Source organism: Lissotriton helveticus, chromosome 7 (genome assembly GCF_964261635.1).
Source record: "Lissotriton helveticus chromosome 7, aLisHel1.1, whole genome shotgun sequence".
In the NCBI taxonomy this organism is placed as follows: domain Eukaryota; kingdom Metazoa; phylum Chordata; class Amphibia; order Caudata; family Salamandridae; genus Lissotriton; species Lissotriton helveticus.
The window spans coordinates 439,781,891-439,804,086 of NC_136068.1; the positions used below are offsets into that span (position 1 = coordinate 439,781,891).

The window sequence follows — 22,196 nt, forward strand, 5'->3', positions numbered from 1 at the left end:
TTTCTACATGTTAGCCACCCCTAAGGTAGGCCCTAGGGCAGGGTGCATTGTATGTAAAAGGTAGGACATGCCCTGATGTGTGTGGCATGTCCTGAGAGCGAATTACAGCCAATTTCGTTTTTCACTATTGCAATGGTACCTGTCCCTATAGGCCAGAATGGGCAGTTTGATTATAACACCTTATAATCCTAACTGACCCAGGGAACATGGTAGAAAAGCGAATTTAGTAGGCCTGTACTCAGAATGATAAAATTAATCTTTTTGTGAAGTTGGTTTTAACATTCTGTGTTTGAAAATACCACTTTTAGAAAGTAGATTTTTTTTGCCTACCCATCCAAGTCTGCCTCTGCTAGGTTGTGTATTCCATGTCTGGAATCTTTTAAGCGATATTACCCGCTGGGAATGTAGTTTGCTCTTTCGCCTTAGGTTGGGCACAGTAAAATACCTGTTATGTTTTCCCCTAGGTTAGCAACCTAATATTGAGGAATTGGTGTGTCCTTGTGTTAACCCAGGCAAGCAATCCATGTTGCATTTTCTGTTCTTCTGTAATTTTTACTAAAGGTACAGTAAACATCTTTTGATGCCATTTTTTAGGGCCAATGGCACAACGGATTTTAAGGCAGATTATGGGCCTATCCTTCAACTTCAAGGGGAAGACTTAATGGTCCGAGTTTGAACTTTTTTGAAAATGGCCATTTATTTGCGTGCCTCAATGAACCCCTGACAACTATACTGGGCTGATTTGCACTTTGCACTTTGTTACTTTATTAACGATGCTGCTATACTTACAACCTGACAATTATATTGGGCAGATCTGCACTCTGCGATTTGTCACTTTATTAACGATGCTGCTATACATACAACCTGAAATCTCCCTGCTGTTATTAAAACAATATGTATTCTGCACTTTGGCACTTTAGTATTTGATGTTGTTATATTTATAATTCGTTAGATCTGTGATAATTTCGTGTTAATCTATTACATTACTTTTACCTTTACAGTTGTGCAAATGTGAAATTATTAATTTTGTGAGATCCGTTTGTGCTTTTATGGATTTTGCAGGAAGCCACACAGGGCGTTGGCCCGAAACACAAGCTTCAAAGAAGAAGTCTTCTTTGGGACAGTGGTTGGAACTAGGACTAATGAATGATGATGAGTATCTATACTTGTTAGTGGCAAAACCCAGGTATCCATTTATGTATACGCTACCAAAGATTCATAAAGGCTTGGTCTCACCTCTGGCAAGGCCTATTGTTTCAGAAATAGGTGGTCCTACAGAGAGACTGTCTGAATTTGTGGACACCTTCTTACGTATCTTTGTTTGTAACCTTCCATCTGATATCGGGGACACTAAACATGTATTGAATATTCTGAATGATATTGATTGGGATTCAAAAATTATATTTGTGACCTTGGATGTAGTATCCTTATATACAAACAGTTCCCATCAACATGGATTAAATGCACTCAGGCACTTTTTGTATTAACGGCCGCTTGACTATATGGAACATTCGGAAATGCTGCTTAAAAATGTCACAGATGATACTTGAACTTAATGTTTTCATGTTCAATGGTGAATGGTACCAACAGACTTGCGAGACTGCTTTGGGTTCCAGATTTGCGCCGTCCTTTGCCTCTTCATGGGTTGGTGTGAGGAGGCACATATCTGGGGCCTATCAGGAGCTAAGTGGCATGGTCTTATAATATACTTCAGAAGATTTTCTGATGATTGCTTGTTGATTTGGACTGGTAATGAAATGGAACACCAGGGTTTTTTGAGCATTTAAACAATAATGATTTCAATATGTCCCTATGACACGCAGTAGTTAGAAGATGTTTTTCTTGACATTGAGTTATATGTTGCTCAAGGGAAGATTAACAGTAGAATGTATAGAAAGACCACCTCCTGCAATTCCGTCTTGCATGCTAATAGTTTACAATCTAAACATCAGATCCATTCTATTCCCTATGGCAAGATGTATAGCCAAAAAGAAATTGCAGCCAAGACTCACAATTTGAGCTTAATATTATTGATATAGAACAGAGATTTCTAGCCAGAGGATATAACAGGGACATTATCCCCAAGGCTAAGAAGAGGTCACAGAAATTATAAAGGACAGATACTCTTGTAGATAAAAAAAGAAGAGAAAGAGATACTAAGGACCCAGTAACACTAGCCACAGGTTATCACCCTGGATCGCACCTAGTATATAATATACTTAAATGATGTTGCTACTTGCTTACGTCGGGCAAATCTTTACAACCTTTCTTATTGGAACGTCCAAGTATCACTTATCGTGAGGATGTGACCATACGAAATATGATCAGCCCCAGTTACCCTAGGGACCTTATGCTCAAGAAAACATGGTTACATAAATTGAATCAGGGTTCTTATTCCTGTGGAAATTGCAGTATGTATAGAATGTCTAGCAATGGAGTTAATTTATTTGTATACAATAAATCAAGCAAGTTTTGGATTAAGACACATATAGATTACGACTAAGTATGTTGTTTATGCAATTATCTGCATGTGGTAAGATTTATGTGGGTAGTACCATGCGATCAATGAAGGATCGTATTGCGGAACACTTGAGAGCTGTTAAGAATGTAGATGAAAGATACCCCATTGGGGCCCATGCAAAGGAATGTCTAACTCAGAATATGCTGTCAGGCTTTAAGTTTCATGGTATTGAACATGTATTACCTGATGTAAGGGGTGAGAATCGATAATTAAAGTTACGACAGATTGAGGCCCACTGGATTATGAGGTTACATGCTGTGGATAAGGGGCTCAATTTAGATAATAAGCTACAATACTGCCTGGGCATTTGAGGTGAACTCTGCTCATATCTTTTTTCTTCTTTGACCCTGAAAATGTTCTTTTCCCTTACCCTCTCCACTCTTTGGGAACACAATGGCTGCTAAAGATGGCATAAAAAGATGTCGGTTTGGGGGCCATGTAGAGGCAATTGGTGATACTGAGACTGGAAGAATTTGACTACATTGCTTTTGTCTGAAGTACAAATTTCATTTTTATAATTTGCTTTATAGCGTAAGGATCAAATTGGTGATTTACAAGTATAATCCAATATAATTAGGAATCATTAACCTAGACTTATTCTTGATTGAATAAAACTGGCAACCGCATAAGAGATAAAGTGAGGAATACCAGGATAACGGTTTGATTTCAGTGAATACAGTGTCCTCCTTGTGAAATTTAAATGACTTTTGAAGTTTGCTTTGAGGGATATGATGGTTTGAGACCTCTAGTTGCCGTTCCAATATGGCGCCTGTGCTTATATTTTTGCACTTTGACCGTGAAAGTCTGTTTTTGATTTTGATGACACCATTATGGTGTGTAAATTGGCAACACAAAATGGCGCCCAAGCTGGACGCCGAGATACCATGAGGAGCACTCTCTCTATTGTTTGCAGGTATGGCTATGTACTACACAGTGTTTTTTATTATTAATTACCTGATAAAGTTGTTGAGTTATGTGTTTTTACCGAGTGTGAGCGTACTTATTTGTAATATGTTATTGGAGTACTCTGCATTCCGGTGTTCCGAGGGTGAAAAGTTGAAAGTCATGTGGAATACTCTCCTAGCGGAATCAGAAGATGCAACACTGCACTGTTTAGTGTAATTACATTGCCTACTCGATATAAGTCTATGGACAGCGTAGTGTGCTTTGAGAGATAGTACTACGTTTGAGACCTCTAGCTGCCGTTCCACTATGGCGCTCGTGTTTACATGTTACACTTTGACCTTGTTAGTCTGTTTATTTTGAAGACACCATACCGGTGTATAAAATGGCAATTCAAAATGGCGCCCATGCTAGAAGCCGAGATACCATGAGGAGCACTCTCCCCATTGTTTACAGGTATGACCATGTACTGCACAGTGTTTTTATGACTAATTACTTGGAAACGTTTTTGGATTATATGTGTGTACTATGTGTGAGCTAACTTATTTGTAATATGTTATTCGAATACTCGGTACTCAGGTGTTCCAAGGGTAAAAAATTGGAAACGTGTGGAATAACCTCCTAACGGATTTTGAAGATGCAACACTGCATTGTTTAGTGTAATTACATTGCCTTCTTGATATTAGTCTATGGATAGGGTAGTTGATTGCTGCATGTGCTTTTGGCGGTTATTGATATTCAATCGTAAAACTTGAAATGTGGTTTGAGTGATAGAAAGTCAGAGGTTCTCTCATGAAAGGCTATAGATTGTTGATATGATCCTTACGCCATTTAATTTTAGCCAATGTTAAATGCATATCATACTCAATAGCTTGAGTTTCCTCAACAGTGGACCTTCCTTTTGTCCTGAAATATACAGTGTGGATTATGTTTTACAGATACATGAATTGCTGACTGCTGGTTTGAAAGATAATGAGGAATTAAGGGATTAAGTACTGAGATATAGGTATGGATTGCTTTATAATAATACCTACGTGTGTTTTGTACACTAAGGTTGGAAAATGGTTGTTTGAAAATGATTATTATTATTTAGGTGCTTGCGAAAATCTATTTTTTACTACTGAGGACTGAACTTGATTGTGATTTATAAGGTAAGTCATAACTGGATGAATCGGTGGCTGTGGCCGTTTTTTGGAACGTGTTAAGTTCCCACCTGCACACACTCTTTTGGTGAATCGGACATATCACAACAACCTTAAGGTGTATTAGGGGCTTAAAACCCGAAGATAATTTTAGACCCTCCTTGTATAGATTATTCATAACATTTTATTTCTCACAAAAGGAACCCTACACTCTCTTCAAATGTGATTAACCACAAATCACGATCCTTTATGACTTTTCTTCACTTTTTCACAACCTCACTAACTTTAGTAGGAGTAGGTGAGTGAAATAGTGGTCGTAGTTGCCTATATATTTTATATATTACATATTTTTTGTCGCGCTGAGAAAGTCGGTGGAAATAATCGACAAGACGTAAACACGTGTTGGCTGCATTCAGTTCAGACTGGCTGTGATATTTCCTATTTGGATTTCTGAAGTTTGGAATAAAACAAAGAAGTTACCAAAACTATGGACTGCTGGATTTACTATGGAATGGAAATTTGCTCAGGATAACATTTCGTTTGTATCCTTTGGTGGGCAAATGGCGATCACACTCGAGAAGGGCTGCCCATTTATTCAGGCAGAGGGGCTTGCGGCGGAAATAGCATAACGTGTATTAGTAAAGTGCACGTTCACGCTTAGGCATCTTGGCGCAGAATAACAGATGTTTATTTTTACCCAACTCAATTGTTCTCATTTTAATTACCTCAGCTAGATGAAAGGCTTTGAACCAGTGACCATAAGGTTGAACACAGGCCCCTGCAGTGGACTCATGGGTCCACTGGGCCACCAGAGCCGGCTTGGGGAAATCTGCTTGGCATCCCAACTCTCCAGCATCAGGCACACAAAAGGTGATGAGAGGATGCTTGCAATAAGTCTTACCCCTCCCCCCCCTCACAATCACTCTGCGTAGCCGACCAACCCATCGGTCTTTTGCCTACCATATTACCTCAGATTAGATCCAGCTCGAGCTGCAATGCCAGCTCTTCTCTGAACCTGAACACAAGCAACCCAAGACCCGTTTTGTCACGAACTAAGGTGGCATCGTCAGCAAAACATTGATGGTTGGGATACTACCTCGAGCGAGTGCCAGTGGTTAGACAAATTGCAAGCATTCCTCCCATCATCTTTTGTGTGTTTTATGTATCGACGCAAGTTTCATGGTTATGCCCAGACATGGGTCCTGTGCTCGCTGTGACACTGGAACCAAGGTGTAGCTGGCTGATGAGCCCATAACTAGGGCAAAACCAGTCCTGGGTTGCTTGTGTTTCGTTTCAGGAAGGACCTGGCCTGGCAGTTCGGGCTGGATTGTCTCCATGAGGAGCAGGGTCAAGACTGATTTGCATATGGCTGGGTCCAAACTGAGGTGGCATGATGAGCAAAAGAACAATGGGTTGGAATGCTGCCCCAAGCGATTGTTATTGGTTAGACAAATTACAAGCATTCCTCCCATCACTTTTTATGTATTTCCTCAGCATCAGGACCACTCTGTCACAGTCTGTGGCGGTTTTGATGTAAAGTGTGGAGCTAAAATTGAGACCGCTTTGGAGGCCAGGTAACTGTCCAAACATTCCTTATTGGCCTCCCTGACCTCCTCCCTACCAGAACTGGTTGCCCAGTCCGAGCATCAGTAACCAAACACAACTCTTCCAAACTTTTCATACGTTATGGTTACCAATGCTTGTTTGCACTTTGGACTAAAAAGTTGCGATTTACATTTTCTTTAAAAATCTATGTCTCTGAAACTTTCTGGAGGATTTTGCTCATCTTGGTGTCGAAAAATTCCTACAAATATCTATTTTTATAAATTTCTGTCGGATTTCTTTCATGGTGTCTGGCTTTCTTATTCTGTTATTTGCGGATTCAAAATGCTGTACACTAGTTTCTTCGTGTAAGCCTTGCTGCTCGAAGCCACAGCTACCCAAGGGTAGAGCTAGAGGTTTTACAAACAAGCCTGACTGGACTCAACACGGTTTCCTGAGTGTTTTAAACGGTGAGATCATACAACAATACCAGATAATACACCAAAATCCCCACAGATGTAATTTAACCATTATTCTTGACAATACTCATCTCTGACTATCCTATTGGGTTTAGTCTTTACCAAGAGTATCAGACTTTTACCTTACTACTTTCAAATTATTGTCACCGAAGTTCACTCTTTGTACGCCATCTTTATCAGCAGACCTCTAAATTATAACCTATAACATTGCCTTTAATTTACTCAAACCTCTGTCTGGGTATTTTTGCCAAGTATTTCAGCAACCTCTTCGCTTGGTCTTACCTCTCCATAAAACATCCTTTCATGGTATTGATTCCTTAATCGCCCTTCAAACGCCCCCCTACAGCTAGAAATACGAGAAAGCCCCAACCCCGGGCGTTCCACCCTGCCCTACAGAGGCGTGTGTCCTGTATGGTGAGACTTTGGAATGCACAATGTCTGAACTTGTTCCTGTGTGCAAGACTGCAGTCTGCTCCTGCAAAAGAACCTGAGTGAAACCCAAGCTGTTCAGCAGCAACACCTACATGTTAGTCTCTATTGCAACAACTTGTGCAAATGTCTTTTTTTTTAAAGTGTTTTAGTTGCTTTAATAACATCTCGGAAAATCCCGTACAAGCATACTGTTTATGCTAACTTCCATACCTACTAATCGATGTAGTACATACACCACGAGTTTTGGCCACTAGAATAGCTGGCTAAAATCAGTATGTATTTATGAGAGAAGAGTATGGAAATGTACACTGGCGTTGGTTGTGATTCCTAATCGTCGACGTCTGCAGAATAAGCCATTCTTCCAAAGATAACCTACTCATCAGTCAGCATGGGGGCGCAAGCTTTAACGACTCCTCAGGGCTGTAGTAGCGAGGTGCAGTGCCACAGGTCGCTTAGCCGGTGTTAATTCCGACCCGGACCCGCTCGAGACCAGGTAAAGTAATTTCAAATCGTAATGAAGATAGCTTCAATCACAGTCTCGTTCTCATCAGGTGGACTTGTAGGTTGAGTGTTAGGCGCTCAAGTTGGCTTATCAGAAGACGTCTTGTGTGTGGATAGGGAAGCAACTCATGCGGCTGTGGAGTATCTTCAAGCTCTTAAAGTTAAAGTACTGTATTGCTTTATGACGAAACACGTGTCGGCTGGCTATCCACAACAATAAAAGAGGAGTCGTACTACCCTTCGTCTTCTTTTTTCATCGGAAAAGGATACTTGAACTCTTATATGTCCATTGAGACATCTTTTTGTACTTTCAACATTGGTGTGCAACAGGTCTTGCTGGTTTTCGTATTGTGTGTGTTTACACACACTCTTTGAGGGGTTTAGGGTCTCATTTCCCCTTACCTGTATGCACCCTTTAAGTTATTTTTCATTCTGTTATTACTATCGTGAGCTGTGCGCCTGACTCCCTCCCTAAAAAACCCTGGTCTTAACTGTTGTAATATACCTTGCAGTTTACACACAGCTCTTTGATGACAGTTAATAGCTCAATGTTCTATATTACGATTTTGACTTACAAATGACAACTAACAAAAGGAGCTCTCTTACAGAAGCAGTAACCCACTGACCTATTCACATTACATGCACTTTATCTGCATGGTACACAGTTCTTAGCAGGCATTTTAACCCGCTGCGCTAAAGTTGGATGAGTCAAAACTCCCACAAGACAAACCTCAGGTCTCTTTCCAGGAACACGATAAATCACCGAATTTATTTTGACGTTTTAATTGATGCCTCGGATTTGGGGAATAAAGAAATACAAATAAAACGTATGGTACCTTACTGCCGGGTATCGAACCGCCTCCTCTCCTGTCCGGTCATGGTATGATAGTGCAGCTAGGTCCCACGTGTTCCTGCTGCAGGAACAGGAAGCAGCCAGCAGCCACCCTCGCTCCCCTACCCTAAGCCAATCGCAACGCTACAATGGCAGCACTGTGATTGGTGTGGCGCAGCTGAGAGCGCCCCAGCCGGGCCATTTTCTCTATGTAGGCTGCAAAGGAAGAGTGCGCATGACTGGTTTGGTCGGCCCTGGGGCCTACCAAACAGTAAGTACCCACAACAGTGGGCAAGCCACTCCCTCTTGCCCTCGAGCAGGACCACCCGCCGGCCCGCCCACAGCCAGGCACTCCAGGCACTTCTGCTTTCTCGCAGTGCGAGAAGCAGAAACAGAAAATGGTAGTTTTACCATACTATTTTTCGGCTTCTCACACTGCGAGAAAGCAGTGAGGCGACGCCCCAATGGGGGAGCCACCACTGCATATCTACTAAACAGGGTCTGAACAAAGTGAAAAGCTGCCTCTCTTACGTATGTGTGAAGGGCAAACAAGTTGTTAGCCTTTGTTTCCCCTCTGCTTCATTTGCATCAGGTGTGAGGCCCCAGACTGCTCCCAGCCAAGAGATTTGAACAAAAGGAGGCCCCCCCAAATGACCCCTCAAATTTGGCCTTTGTTATGAGCCCTGCAGGAGTCTAAAATAAGAACGCCCCATCCCCGTCTCCATGTTGTTGCTTGTTGCAGATGGAAGACAGACAACGAGCAGGCATGGCTTAAAGTGTCCCGGTGTGTGGAAATTACAACAGGACGAGTTCAGCACGTTATTCAGTGGGGCCCAAATTCTTGGCATGGTGGACAGCGTTATCCCTGTGAAAATAGTGAGTGGACGCCGTCCATCCGCGTGTACCCCCGTCTTGTGCCCTGCTTTTCTCTCTAGCAAGTTCTATTACATGAAGTGCAGCAGCGGCAACACTTTGGAGGGCACAGTTAGCTTGTCGTTTTTTCATCCTGAAAATTGGCATCTTCAAGGACATGCCTGTTTGTTCAGCCATATGATGAAGGCAGCCTAGTTTAAATGAGGTTGTTCTATAAGGAGAGGCCCGTCATCCTCCCTGCCCTGCTAAACGGCCATAAGCTGATCAAGTGGATGCATAAGAACGGCTTTCATTTAAACAATGCACACACTAATGAACAGGTTTCATGTAGCACGTCCCATCTATTCCTGTGCTCACAAGGTCTTTGAATTGTTTTGTTTTGTTTGGTAGTCGTATGATGAGCACCAAGATACCCACTGTGAGAAAGTGGGTTTCTCTTACAGTACCCCCCACTTTTTGCCTGATACCTGATGCTTTTCCTTGGTGTGCCCTGGGTCCCTGCCAATCAGGTACCCAGGGCCTGTGTTCCTTCCCTAAAAACTGTACTAAAGCCTAAACCCAATTGGCATCTCTGGCCACCTGTCAGCCCCTAGTAAATGCTACCCTAGGTACCCAGGGCATTGTGACCAGAGAAGACCCCCAAGGGCTGCAGCACTTATTGTGCCACCCTTAGGGGCCCTGTACACTGCCTTTGCAGGCTGAGTGTTCTGGTGCAGAACTAAACAAAGAGTCAACATGGCACACATCCCTGTGTGCCACGCCCACAAACCCACTGCCCTGGCATACATCAGCCACCCCTCTAGCTGGGTGCCCTATGCCAGTGGTGTGGGCACACATGCATGAGCCCTGTGCCCCTACAGTACCCAGGACCATTCCTGGGCACTGTAAGTGAAGTTATGCCATTAAGAGTGTATGGTGCTGGGAGGTTGTCATTACAAACTCCACAGCACCATAATGGCTACACTGACAAGTTTGATATCAAACTTCTCAGCACATTAAACCCACACTGATGCCAGTGTGGGATTTAATGTAAAATGCACGACAGAGGGCATTTTACAGATGCCCCTGATACCTAATCTACAATCCACGTCTTGTCTGAGAGTCTGCCTAGGCTGCGACACAGCAGACATGTTGCTGGACCCCAGGGTGGAGAGCTCCCGCTCTCCTGAGCCTGCAATAATGCACATCCTGGGACAAGGTGCCAAGCCTCCTCCCCCAGGATGGGGAGGGGAAGCTTCAAAGGTATTCCGCCTTTGTGACCTTCTCCAGACCACTTGCTGTACTCAGCAACTGCCCCCCACCAGTTCTGACCCCCACTCTGGCAGAAAGACTGACGGGAAACCCTACGTCAGAAAGGGGGGGGGGGTGCCAGCCTGTGCCAACTCCACCCTTCAGGTGGGAGAGGCGAGGTGATGCACGACCCCGGGCTCTGGCCATCTTGAAGATGGGGAGCCCTGCCCAATCATAGCTAGGCTCCTGCCCCCCTCTCACAGGAGAGGAGCAGGCTAGGGGGTGTACCCACCCCAGGACAGGGACCCATTGGTCCCTGCCCTTGCCCTACCTGTAACGCCCCTAAATTTGGTATTTAGGGGCACCCTGAACCTTTTTCCACAGATCCAGATTACGAAACAAGAAAGAAGATCAAGCAACACGAAGACCTGCAGTGCAGCTTCTAAAAAGAGGAAGACACCTGATTTGGCCCCAGCCCTACCGGCCTGTCGACCCTCGAACCTGCTCCTGTTAAACCCCGGCCTCCAGTGGTCAACAACCTCAAAAATCCCGGAGGACCTGACTGCCTTGTGACTCTGGCTACCTGGGTCTCCCACGAGCAGTGGTACTGCTCAAAGCAAGTAACAAGCCCTTGCATCCGCCTGGAACCGCGAACCCTGCACACTCTGCACCCGCCAAGCCTGGCCTGTGCCAGAGTGAATCAAGACCCTGAGGACGTCCCCCCGGCAATTCTGACTTGGAATCCAGTGTCCAAGGACCCTCCTCGGCGACCCCGACGATGCCTGCAGCCTCAGGACAAAGGACCCCTCCGACCGCGACCAGTAGGGGGTAAGGTTTCCCGACCTCAAAATACACCCCTGCACCAGGCACCCCTCAGCCCCCTGTGCCCAACTCCTGGGTGCCTACCTATCTTCCAAGATCCCAACTTACCCCTCGAAGTGTTGGTCGCTCCAGAAGATCCTCCGTCTCCGAGCCTGCAGCCTTTGTTCCCTATTCAAGATCTCCATTGAATAACATTGAGCACCCTACGGCTCAAAAGCACCCTACACCCAGCCGCCAGAGTGCCCCTGGCAGTGCAACCTGTACCCTATCCTACTTCCCAATTTGCCCTGAGCAAGTGACCAGGAGCCCAGCTCACACAGCCGCGTGGCCTGCTAGCCAGCAGCCACCAACCAAAGGCCCCCTGCCTCTCATTGGATAACATTGGGCCTAACTACCTCTGCACCCGGCCGCCCCTGTGCCGCTGCGGGTGTGCCAACTGTACCTACTTGACCCTGGGGGACTCCTGAGTCTTTACCCAGAACCTTAACCATACCAGTCGAGTACTCACCTGAAAACCGCTGACTCACTTTCCTACCATAGGATAACATTGACTGGTTTGACTCGAAAAATCTTCTACGTGTGAAGTTTTGAAACTTTAAAATATTCATCTAAAATCAGCCGAATAACAAATTCCAAAGTACTCACATGTGATCAGGAGAGAAGCCAGTACTGTACATTTTAGCCAAGTACTGAACCGCAAAAGTAATCATAACCGGGTTTACAAGTAACCTGAATTTTCTCTATAGGAATCCATTGTCTGCTTTTCTATGAGATTTCTTCTAAGTGTCTACTTTTGAAAACTTGAAATATTCCTTAAAAATCGTACAGACTACTGAAACGTAATTACTTACATGTCTTAAGTAGAGATCCCAGTGCTGGACTTAGGAGCCCAGTACTGGATTACAAAAGTAACGAGAACATACTGTACCTGTAACCTGAATTTTCTCTCATTGGATAACATTGCTAGATTTTCACTGAAAAGTTTCTAGGTGTGAACTTTTAAAATACCTTTTTATTCTTTAAAAATCATAGCAATAACTAAAACGTTTTTACTAAACTGTTTTCAGCTTAGACCCCAGGACTGAATCTAGGATCCAATCCTGGAGTTACAAAAATAATCTATAAAGTAACCAGCTGCATTTATGTAGAAAAACCCATTGAGCTCAATGTTAAATTGTGTTTAGAATTGTTGCCTACTGCAACCACTGTAACTATTGTGCTTACAAAGTTTATTGTCTTCCTGCAAAGCAATTACCTGAAATCACTCATACTGAGAACAATTATATTTTGATACCTGTTGGTTCTAAAAATAAAACAACTATATCTTTTGATAAAAAAAACAATTGGCCTGGAGTTCAGTTCTTGAGTGTGTGAAACCTTTTGCTGACTGAGTGTGTACAACAAATGCTTTACACTGTCCTATGGTACTGCCTTACTGCTCGACCAAGCTACCACTTTGGAGAGTAAGGCCAGCCATGACTTTAACCTCTGTTATGCCTCTGTAGATTGTGGACTCTATACACACTGTACCTTACTTTGGTCCAGTATATATAGAGCCACTTTTTTCCCCATGGTCCAATGATTACGCTGCGTTGGCTTTCTATGCCTGCCTATTCTTTGTATAGCTAGGTATATTGGTCCGGTCCTAGTGACTGGTATATGACTGCAGCAATTTCACTCCCTAATACTTTCCTTTATGTGGAGCTCTGGGTTGTAGGGATACTACTGTGAGGTGACACTGAATAAATAGTTTGGTTGTCCCTGCCAGTTCATCTGTGGCAGTTTGTCTCTCTCCTTGTGCTGCAACGTGGTAAACCAGGGTGGTAAATGAGTACCAAAAAAAAAAAAAAAACACTTTCTTACATTGGTGGACCAGCAGTGGGATAAAAACTTGCATTTGTTGGACTACTTGGTTACCATCTGATCACAAGACAGAACTTATCTATACTACTATTATAAAGGAAGAACTTTGAACCTTTGAGGCGGGTAAACTCGGGAACCACAGTGCCAATCCACACACCCGATACATCGTTGTAATCGTCAGGTTGTGAAGATGGACATAGGCTATATAAACGTAATAAATATACGTTTTTTTTTTTAATTTACCGAAAAAAAAGTAGTCCCTTGGAAGAAGCGCCGGCCGCGACGTGGGTGCCCGACGTGAGGAGCGCGGGTAGGAGCGGCGTCCAGGAGCGCGAGGAGGACCGGCAGACATGGCGTGGGGAGGAGCGGTGAGGAGCGGCGGACAGGCGGTGAGGAGCGGCGGACAGGCGGTGAGGAGCAGTGAGCGGCGGATGAGGTAGGTTATTTATTTATTTATTTAGGAGCGGTGAGCGGCGGAAAAATGAAGCAAAAATGAAAATCGTGAGCAAGAGGAAGCAAACGGAGCATTACAAAAGTGAGCCAAACGGTGCATTACTGGAGGAAAAAGTTACATGTGCAGGTAACAAAAGCGTACATCGTGAGCAAGAGGAAGCAAACGGAGCATTACAAAAGTGAGCCAAACGGTGCATTACTGGAGGAAAAAGTTACGTGTGCAGGTTACAAAAGCGTACATCGTGAGCAAGAGGAAGCAAACGGAGCATTACAAAAGTGAGCCAAATGGTGCATTACAGGAGGAAAAAGTTATGTGTGCAGGTTACAAAAGCGTAGAAAGTAAACATAGAGGTATAGGAGGAAAAAGTGAAGTGTGCAGGTAGCAAGAGGAAGCAAACGGAGCATTAAAAAAGTGAGCCAAACGGTGCATTACAGGAGGAAAAAGTTACGTGTGCAGGTTACAAAAGCGTACAAAGTAAACATAGAGGTATAATACTGCAATATATGGAGGAAGGCTCCGGGGGACCCATGGACAACGTCGGGGCGGGCGGGGGCCCTGAAGCCTAATTGCTCCCGGACAACGTCGGGAAGGGCTGCTAGTAATTTGATCATTTGCCTTTAGAATTCTGAAATTGGGTTTTCCAAAAGTCTTGTAGGGCCTTGCTTTAGTCCCATTAGAATTTTAGAAAAATAAAAGTCACTATGGTCAGGGTAGAGGGTTAGAACTGTCAGGTTAGAATGTCTCAACAGAACCCAGCTATTAGTGAAGATAATAACATGGACCTGGTGGTTGAGGAGCTCAACCTCACACCTTACTTACACTTGAATTTCAAGGACTTGAGGTCCTTATGCAAACTTAAAAATATACCAATGGGCCTGCATCGAACCAAACTAGGGCTCCAGGAGCTCCTGGCTGAGTATGCTAAAAGTCACCCCTCTGAACATGGTGAAGACCAGTCAGAAGGGGAGAGGTATCTGATGAGGAGGATAATCCCCTCAACCATCTTTAGGAAGGAAAGGGCCCCCATACCCTTGAACTCCAGAATCAGCCTCTGGGAACCTAGGGACTACACAGGTGGACCAGGTACCAGAGAGTTCACTGGGGGAGTCCCCAGTGAGGAGGACAGCTTTCTAGCACAGATGTCCAAAAGAGTGGATCTAGAGTCCAGACTCCTGGCTCTAGAGAAAGAAAGGAAAGAGATGGGTTTAGCACCCATCAATGGTGGCAGCAATAATAAAAATAAGGATAGGGAAGAACTTTCTGACCCTAAAATTCCCAAAGGGATTGTCCTTAAATTTGAGGAAGGTGATGACATCACCAAGTGGTTCACAGCCTTTGAGAGGGCTTGTGAAATAAGAAGAGTAAAGAAACCTCTCTGGGGGCACTCCTGTGGGAACTGTTCTCTGGTAACTGCAGAGACAGGCTTCTGACCCTCTCTGGGCCAGATGCAGGGTCCTATGATCTAATGAAGAGCACTCTGATTGAGGGATTTGGACTCACCACTGAGGAGTACGGAATGAGATTCAGGGGGGCTCACAAAACCCAGAACCAATCCTGGATTGATTTTGTAGACTACTCAGTAAAGACACTGGATGGCTGGTTTACTGGAAGCAATGTGCATGACTTTAATGGAATTTACAACCTGTTTATGAAAGAACACATCTTAAGTAACTGCTTTGATGAAAAGTTGCATCAGTATCTAGTAGACCTGGGTCCACTAACTCCCCAAGAATTGGGAAAGAAGGCAGACCACTGGGTCAAAACAAGGGTAACTAGGACGTCCACTGGGGGTGACCAAAAGAAAGGGGTCACAAAGCCTCCCCAGAAGAAAGATAGTGAACCCCTTAAGGAGAAAAGTAAGGAGTTACAGGTAGCCCCCCACAAACCTATCCAGCAGGGTGGCCCCAAAGACCACTTACAAGCCAAGATAGGGTACCAAGGTAAGAATTGGGATCCCAACAGAATATGGTGTCATAACTGTCAGAAGTCAGGACACCACACCAAGGACCCTAGCTGTCCTAAGAACAAGGTCCCAAGTACAACTCCAGGGGTGACTAGTGTAGTCCCAGGAGTTGCCAGTATAGCATGGAAGGCAAGATCTTCAGAGGAGGAAGTACTCCTTGCCTTCATTTTTTATTTTTTTTATTTAGAATTTTTATTAGAGAAATAACATAACCAAATTGTACAAAAAAAGAAAATTATCAACCTACATAATATCTATGTCATTGCTCAAATTTATATTTTCCTACCACCCCCCCTCCCCTTCCCCCCCCCCCATGGATCGCTGCAGGAGGATAATCGGGAAACATAGGAAAAGCGAAAAAAGGAAGAAGTTCAAAGAAAAAGGAAATCCATTTCAAGAGGGATTTCATCAGGTTACCCACTATGCGGGTTTTCTAAATTCATCCAATTAGTTAAGGGCTCCCAAATTAATTCCCCCTCTCTCCTAGCCCTCGGGCTTCTCCTTTTAAATACCAACAACTCCCATTTGCAGAAATTAATACATTTGCTGAACCATTCATGTACATTCGGGGGGCAGAGTCTAGCCAGACCGTTGCTATAGACAATCTCAATACAGCCATAGCTATAAAAAATAGCTTTCGCTCTGGTTCGGTCATGTTCAGATCCATTACCCCCAGCATTATAGCCTGTGGTGACAATGGTATAGCATAGCCAAACACTTGTTCTAACCGTTGTTCAATTTTGTTAATCAATGGTGTCAGACAGGGGCAAGAGGAGAATATATGAATGCTATCTGCCCCTAGCTCCCCACATCTAGGGCAGTTAACTCCCGTCAGCCCACCCCATTGTTGTATACGATGTGGGGTTACATACAGATGAAACCATGTCTTAAAACATTGAACCTGGAGATTTGCAGATATTGTAGCAGTTCGGCTAAAAGCTAATGAATCTTGCCATAACAAGTAGAACAATGCCTAATACAAATACGGTCACCATAGCAAGTAGTCTATAAATCATAAAAAGTGCTGTCATTATATAAGACAGTGAGACCTAACCCCGTCCCCTGATTATATATTAGAAGATCTCTGGGTATTTAGCAGCAGACCCCGTACCTCAGTCTATAGATGTATGATCTACATCACAGGTGCTATCACGCTCCTTTTTTTTGGAAAGCTCCCTCTCCAATGATGTGCTGCCCACCTGTGAATACCTATATGACTAAAATACATATTACCAAACAACAGCTGCATCTGTGTGTTTTGTCTAGGTGCTAGGGCCTGACCAGATCAGAATAACAAGGGGCATTGTTGTTCGACCTTGTCTGCATTGTTCAGACTAAATCCCAGGAAAGAACTGAACGTAACAATAGCAGGTGTCTGTGTGAACATTGCAGTGTGGCACAAAGCAAAATATGTTTGTATAGTAACGTGCGCAAAGCAGAGGACAGTCTCGCTCGGGCTCATGCTAACTTAGGGAAAACAACAATGACCTCCTAGACCACGTGACAATGGGACCACTCCTATTCCATGTTTAGAGGCAGCTGTCTGCACTGTGAACTGCTTGGGATAATCTTGAGCTTTTAGAATGGATGCTGAGCACATTGCTTCATACAGGGTGTCAAAAGCCTTTTGACAGCTCATTGTCCAGTTAAGACCTTCTTGGGCATTTTCTTGGAGGTCAATCCCTGCACATACCTCCTGTAGTACCCAATCAAACCAAGGAATGCCCTGACTTGGATCTGGGTGGGTGGATCCTCCCAAACCAGAATGGTATGGCTAATGGGCTGTAGTGGCTGAACTTGGCCTCCACCCACAAGGTGGCCCAACTACACAATCTTGCCCTGCCCTCTCTGGCACTTGCTTGCCTTGATAGTGAGGCCTTCACTCTACAAGTCTTCAGGATCTTTTGGAAGTGGATCGAGTGATCCTGCCAGGTGGAGCTAAAGACAGCTATATCATTCAGATGAGCTGCACTGTAGGATTCCAATCCAGCAAGGACTTTATTCACTAACCTCTGAAAGGTAGCAGGGGCATTCTTTAATCCAAAGGGCATCACAGTATACTGGAAGTGTCCATCTGGGGTACAGAATGCCGATTTTTTTTTTGGCGCAGGGGTCAGACCTATCTGCTAGTACCCTGATGTGAGATCAAATGTTTTGTGACTGCATTGAGGCCCCATATAGTCCACACAAACCCTCATTTCTTTCATTCCAGCCTGGGAATGAGGCTTGGAGACTAACACTACTGGGCTGGCCCAGGGGCTCTCCGAAGGTTCAATGACATCCAATTCTGGCATCTTGCTTACTTCAGCTTTGATACTTTCTTTGACATGAACAGACTGCCTGTAGATTTACATTTTTGACCGCAGCTGTCACCAGTGTCCACATCATATGTATACCAGCTAGTCTGACAAGGGGCCAAAGAAAAGAGCTCAGCAAACTGATGTATGACTTTCCTGCCATCTGTCTGCTGTTGGGATGTCAGGGTGTCTGATAATACCACCCCATCCACGGATCCATCTTTAGGGTTCTGAGAGAGGTGATCTGGGAGAGGTTCACTCTCTGCCTCCTGTTCCTTATCTAGAACCATCAGCATGGTCACATCAACCCTGTCACTGTAGGGTTTAAGGTGGTTTACATGTTTTACCCTTTTGGGATTCCTTCATGTGCAAAAGCTCTCCAACTAGGTGACCTCCCCCTTTCTCTCAGGGATAGGGTAGGGCCCAGTCTATGTGTCCTGGAGGGTCGTAGGAGCCACAGGCTACAAAACCTACACCTTCTGCCCTGGTTCGAATTCCACCATGGCAACATTTTGGTCATACCAGAGCTTCTGGAGTTCCTGGCTGGCCTCAAGGTTTTTGTTGGCTTTCTTCATGTACTGAGCCATCCTGAAACGAAGGCCAAGCACATAATCCACAATATCTTGTTTGAGTTCTTTGAGAGGTCTCTCCCAACAACCAAATATAGATATGATTCTCCTGTCTCATCCTCAGACTCTGCTTTTGAGCACCAGGACGCCTCAGCCGAGGTAGCTGAGCGCTGTACAAATGCCATTGATTGATTGATTAACCCTAAAGGAGCATTGACTTTTTTATATATTGGTCATACCAAGGACCATCGAGTGCACAATCAGGTCTTTGTAGAATTTTCACGAGCAAAGTGGGCAAAGCAGTGCAAAGGCAGACTATCTCCTGATGGACTGCTCTTTGCCTAGAATCTGCTGCACACTGGCAAGAAAACAGCTGCCAGAAGGCTTGTGGACTCTTTCCATAAGGGCCAAAGCTGCTACTACTGCGTTAGTATGAAGGGTGCCTATCATGGATGTCCTGGACATCTGTCAAGCAGCTATGTGGGCATTTCTGCACACCTTCACAAAGCTCTCCTGCCTTGACAGTCAGGCCTGTTGAGAGGTACATTTTGCCCTCTCAGAAAAGAAAAAGGAAGCTCAGAACACTTCTGGGGCAGACATCTATGAAAGCTACAGAGACAAAATAGAAACCTTTAGTTCTAGGCTGGAGCAGATATACTGCAATATCCTCAATGCTGCATTTAGCGGAGGTGCATCCAGACACACTCTGAGCCCAGAGCTGGGTGAGCCAGAGCTGTCCCAGGCTTGGAGGGAGTCTGTGGTGCAGTACTGGGACGCTTTGTAAGTGGGGGTAAACATGTTTTTGTTTTGCGGGTGGAAAGAAGAAAGCTCTCCATGCACAGCCATGAAGCCAGAGCAGCAGTGTCTCTCTTGGCATTGCTCTTCTGGTGATCCACTCGTCTGCTGTCTATTGTCCTTTCATCTTAGGTGGCAACCGTGGTTTCTGAGGCAGAGGTACCAGGCGATCCTGGTTTGGTCACTGGTTCCTTGTGCTTCTGGGACTTCTGGACCATCATACGGCTTCTCAGCGGGCAGACATGCAGATTCCGACATATTGTTTTCAGCTAGTGGGAGGTTGGTAGTATGCAGCTATTTAAACATCCTGAAAGTACCAGCACAAATTCCACATTCCTGCATTGAGATTTAGCTATTTAAAGACAGGACCATGGAGCGCCTCTCCTGACTGGAGCTGGACAAGAGCCCAGATCCAATCAGGAAAGTGTTTTGTTCAAGCACTATGCATCCAGATTATCACGAACAAGGAATACTTTGGGGGCTTACTGTTGAAGAAGGCACAAGAGAAATTAGTTTGGGCTGGAGCTGGATGTATACTCCAGGTCTGCAGGCAAGCATATGAAAAATAACTCCATATACGTGTGTCCCCCATGTCAGCAGCATGCAGATGCCATGCGGCGTGATAGTTCGATATGTGGGGAGGATCGTCCCTCTGTTGAGGGGATGTGCACAGGATGCAAACAGAGAGATAAAGGTGACCTGCACTGACAGTGTAAAGTCTCAGGTGCCCAGTCCTTCTAGCAAAGATCTCAGAAATACTGTAACCCAATCTTGTAGTACACATGCAATAAGGAGGCACTACGTAGGTTTTTCTGGGGTTACCAGACTTCATACCAAGGGATCTCGAAAATCCCTACTGTAATTACATTGCACCATCCAGGTTGTCTTCATATTCTCGAACAAAGAAAGCCCTCTTAGATGGTAAAATGAGAGCTTCCATGATCCTCCACAAAGCGTTGTCTGGCTGCGTCTGATACTACAAAGGATGTGGAGAATGGGTGGTCTGTGTCGATTAGAGACTAGCAGGTAAAACCATTGTGAGCAGAAGAAATAGCAAAAACGCAGGATAAATTAGCTGTGAACAGGGAGTTCTGGTGCTTATATTTACCCCATATCAATGCTTATCACTCACACAACACTGCCTCAAGAAGTCGGTCTTGCAGATCAATTGTTTTACAAAGTAAGACATTTCTATAAGAAGTTTCAAAGATAATCCATCAAAAAACCTGCAGAAGCCTGCACAGCCTCAAACCTTAGGCCCAGAACCAAAGCAGTGTCTCCCGGCTCCATACCATAGATGAAAGCAACGTCTTAGCTGGACCGAAAGAAATCCCAAGATGCAGAAGACTGGAAAACCTTCAAGAAAGAATACAAAAACATACCGTGTTGTCCTCTCAAGCAAGAAACCAAATCTAGAGGAGCAGCAACAGAAGAGCCACAGTGTGCGAGGAAAAGGAGTTGAGCATCTACAACTAGAAGGCTTGTGTACTGGAGCATGCCAAATGGTTGTCATGTATGTGAGCAACGTGCAGGCACCAGACACATATACATGTGGTATTGTGCTGTATTATTTGCTGCTCAGTGAGCTACATTTCCTGGTTTGGCCCCTGTGTTATGGGTTTTGTTTTCTCATGGTCTATGTGTTTTTAATCAATGCGGCTGCCCACCGGACAGCCATCCCCTTTCCACCAATAACTGCAAAAGAAACATCAAGGCCATAAAAAGGCATCTCTTTCACCACAACAACATAAAAAAGGAACTTGGGGTGTCAGTGTCAACTGGGGGATCAAGGTATTGTATCCCTTTTAGGGGGTTCTTCGTATATGTTAGGTACAGATCACGAAGGTGCAGGCCCTCCTGGTAGCTTCTTCCTAGTGCCATTGGCCTTTATTGGGTATTAATGCGGTTGTTAGTGAAATGAGCTGCTTCCCTTTCTCGGTGGCTGAGTTCTTGTCGAAGAAACGAAAAAAAAAAAAAGAATGATGGATCAAATTCGGACTAAGAGAAAAAGCAAGCAAAGATAGACAGAGCAAGCACGGGTTGAAAGCAAAAAAAGAAAACAAAAAGAAACTGAGAGAATAAGCAGTGTCAGAACAAGCAAATAATGATAACACATGGGAAAAGAAGCTAGAGAAGCTGAGGCTAGGCAATGAACAAAGCGTAGAGAAAAGATGCACAGAGAAAAATGGGAGAACGAGCATAGTTTTGAGAATGGATAGATCATTTAATGAAGCAGGAAAATCAAGCACAATTTGGCAGAACATGAAGGGTCAGAGAATAAATAGCATAGGAGAGAGAAAGCACAAATTGGTAAAACAAGCACACACCAAGAATAAAGAGATAGAACAAGCAGAGATCGGGAGAACAAATAGACTGAGTGAATAAATCTAGACAGCGAACACACGTCGACAAGACAAACAACTACAGATAGAGAATAAAGAGTAAGAGCTAACAGGCAGAGACTGTGAGAACATTTAAATGTGTGAAAGAGAGCACATGCACTGTCTTGGAAAAAGCACAGAGCATGTAAAGAGTGAAAGAGAACATACACACACTGATAGAACAAGCACAGTCAGAAAGTAAGTAGTGAGTGAGAGAACAATAACAAAGTGAGGGAACAAACACTGCCATAATACATAAAGAGGGAAAAGGAAAAACAGACAGAGAGGAAGAACAGATAGAGTATCACTAGAGTGAAAAACTGCAAGCACAGACTGGAAGGACAAGTATATAAAGAATAAAGGGTGTGAGAGAACAAGCACAAGGTAGAAGGAGAAACGCAGACAGGCTAAATGAAGAGTGATGGAGAACAAGCACAGACCGACAACAAGCAGAAGCAAAGAAGAAAAGACTGGGGGGCTGATTTACAAGCCCCTTGCGCCACGTTTATGCCGCCTTGCGTGACGCAACAGCGGCGTAAACGTGGCGCATCCCTGCGAGGTATTTACAACGTGACGCATCTAGGGAGATGCGTCATG

At 44.4% G+C, this 22,196-nt stretch overlaps 1 protein-coding gene across 1 annotated transcript in view; it reads right to left on the reverse strand.

Moving 5' to 3' along the window:
* Positions 1 to 22,196, reverse strand: part of LOC144768570 (structure-specific endonuclease subunit slx1-like) — a 497,482-nt gene that overhangs the window by 167,411 nt on the left and 307,875 nt on the right. The window lies entirely within an intron of this gene.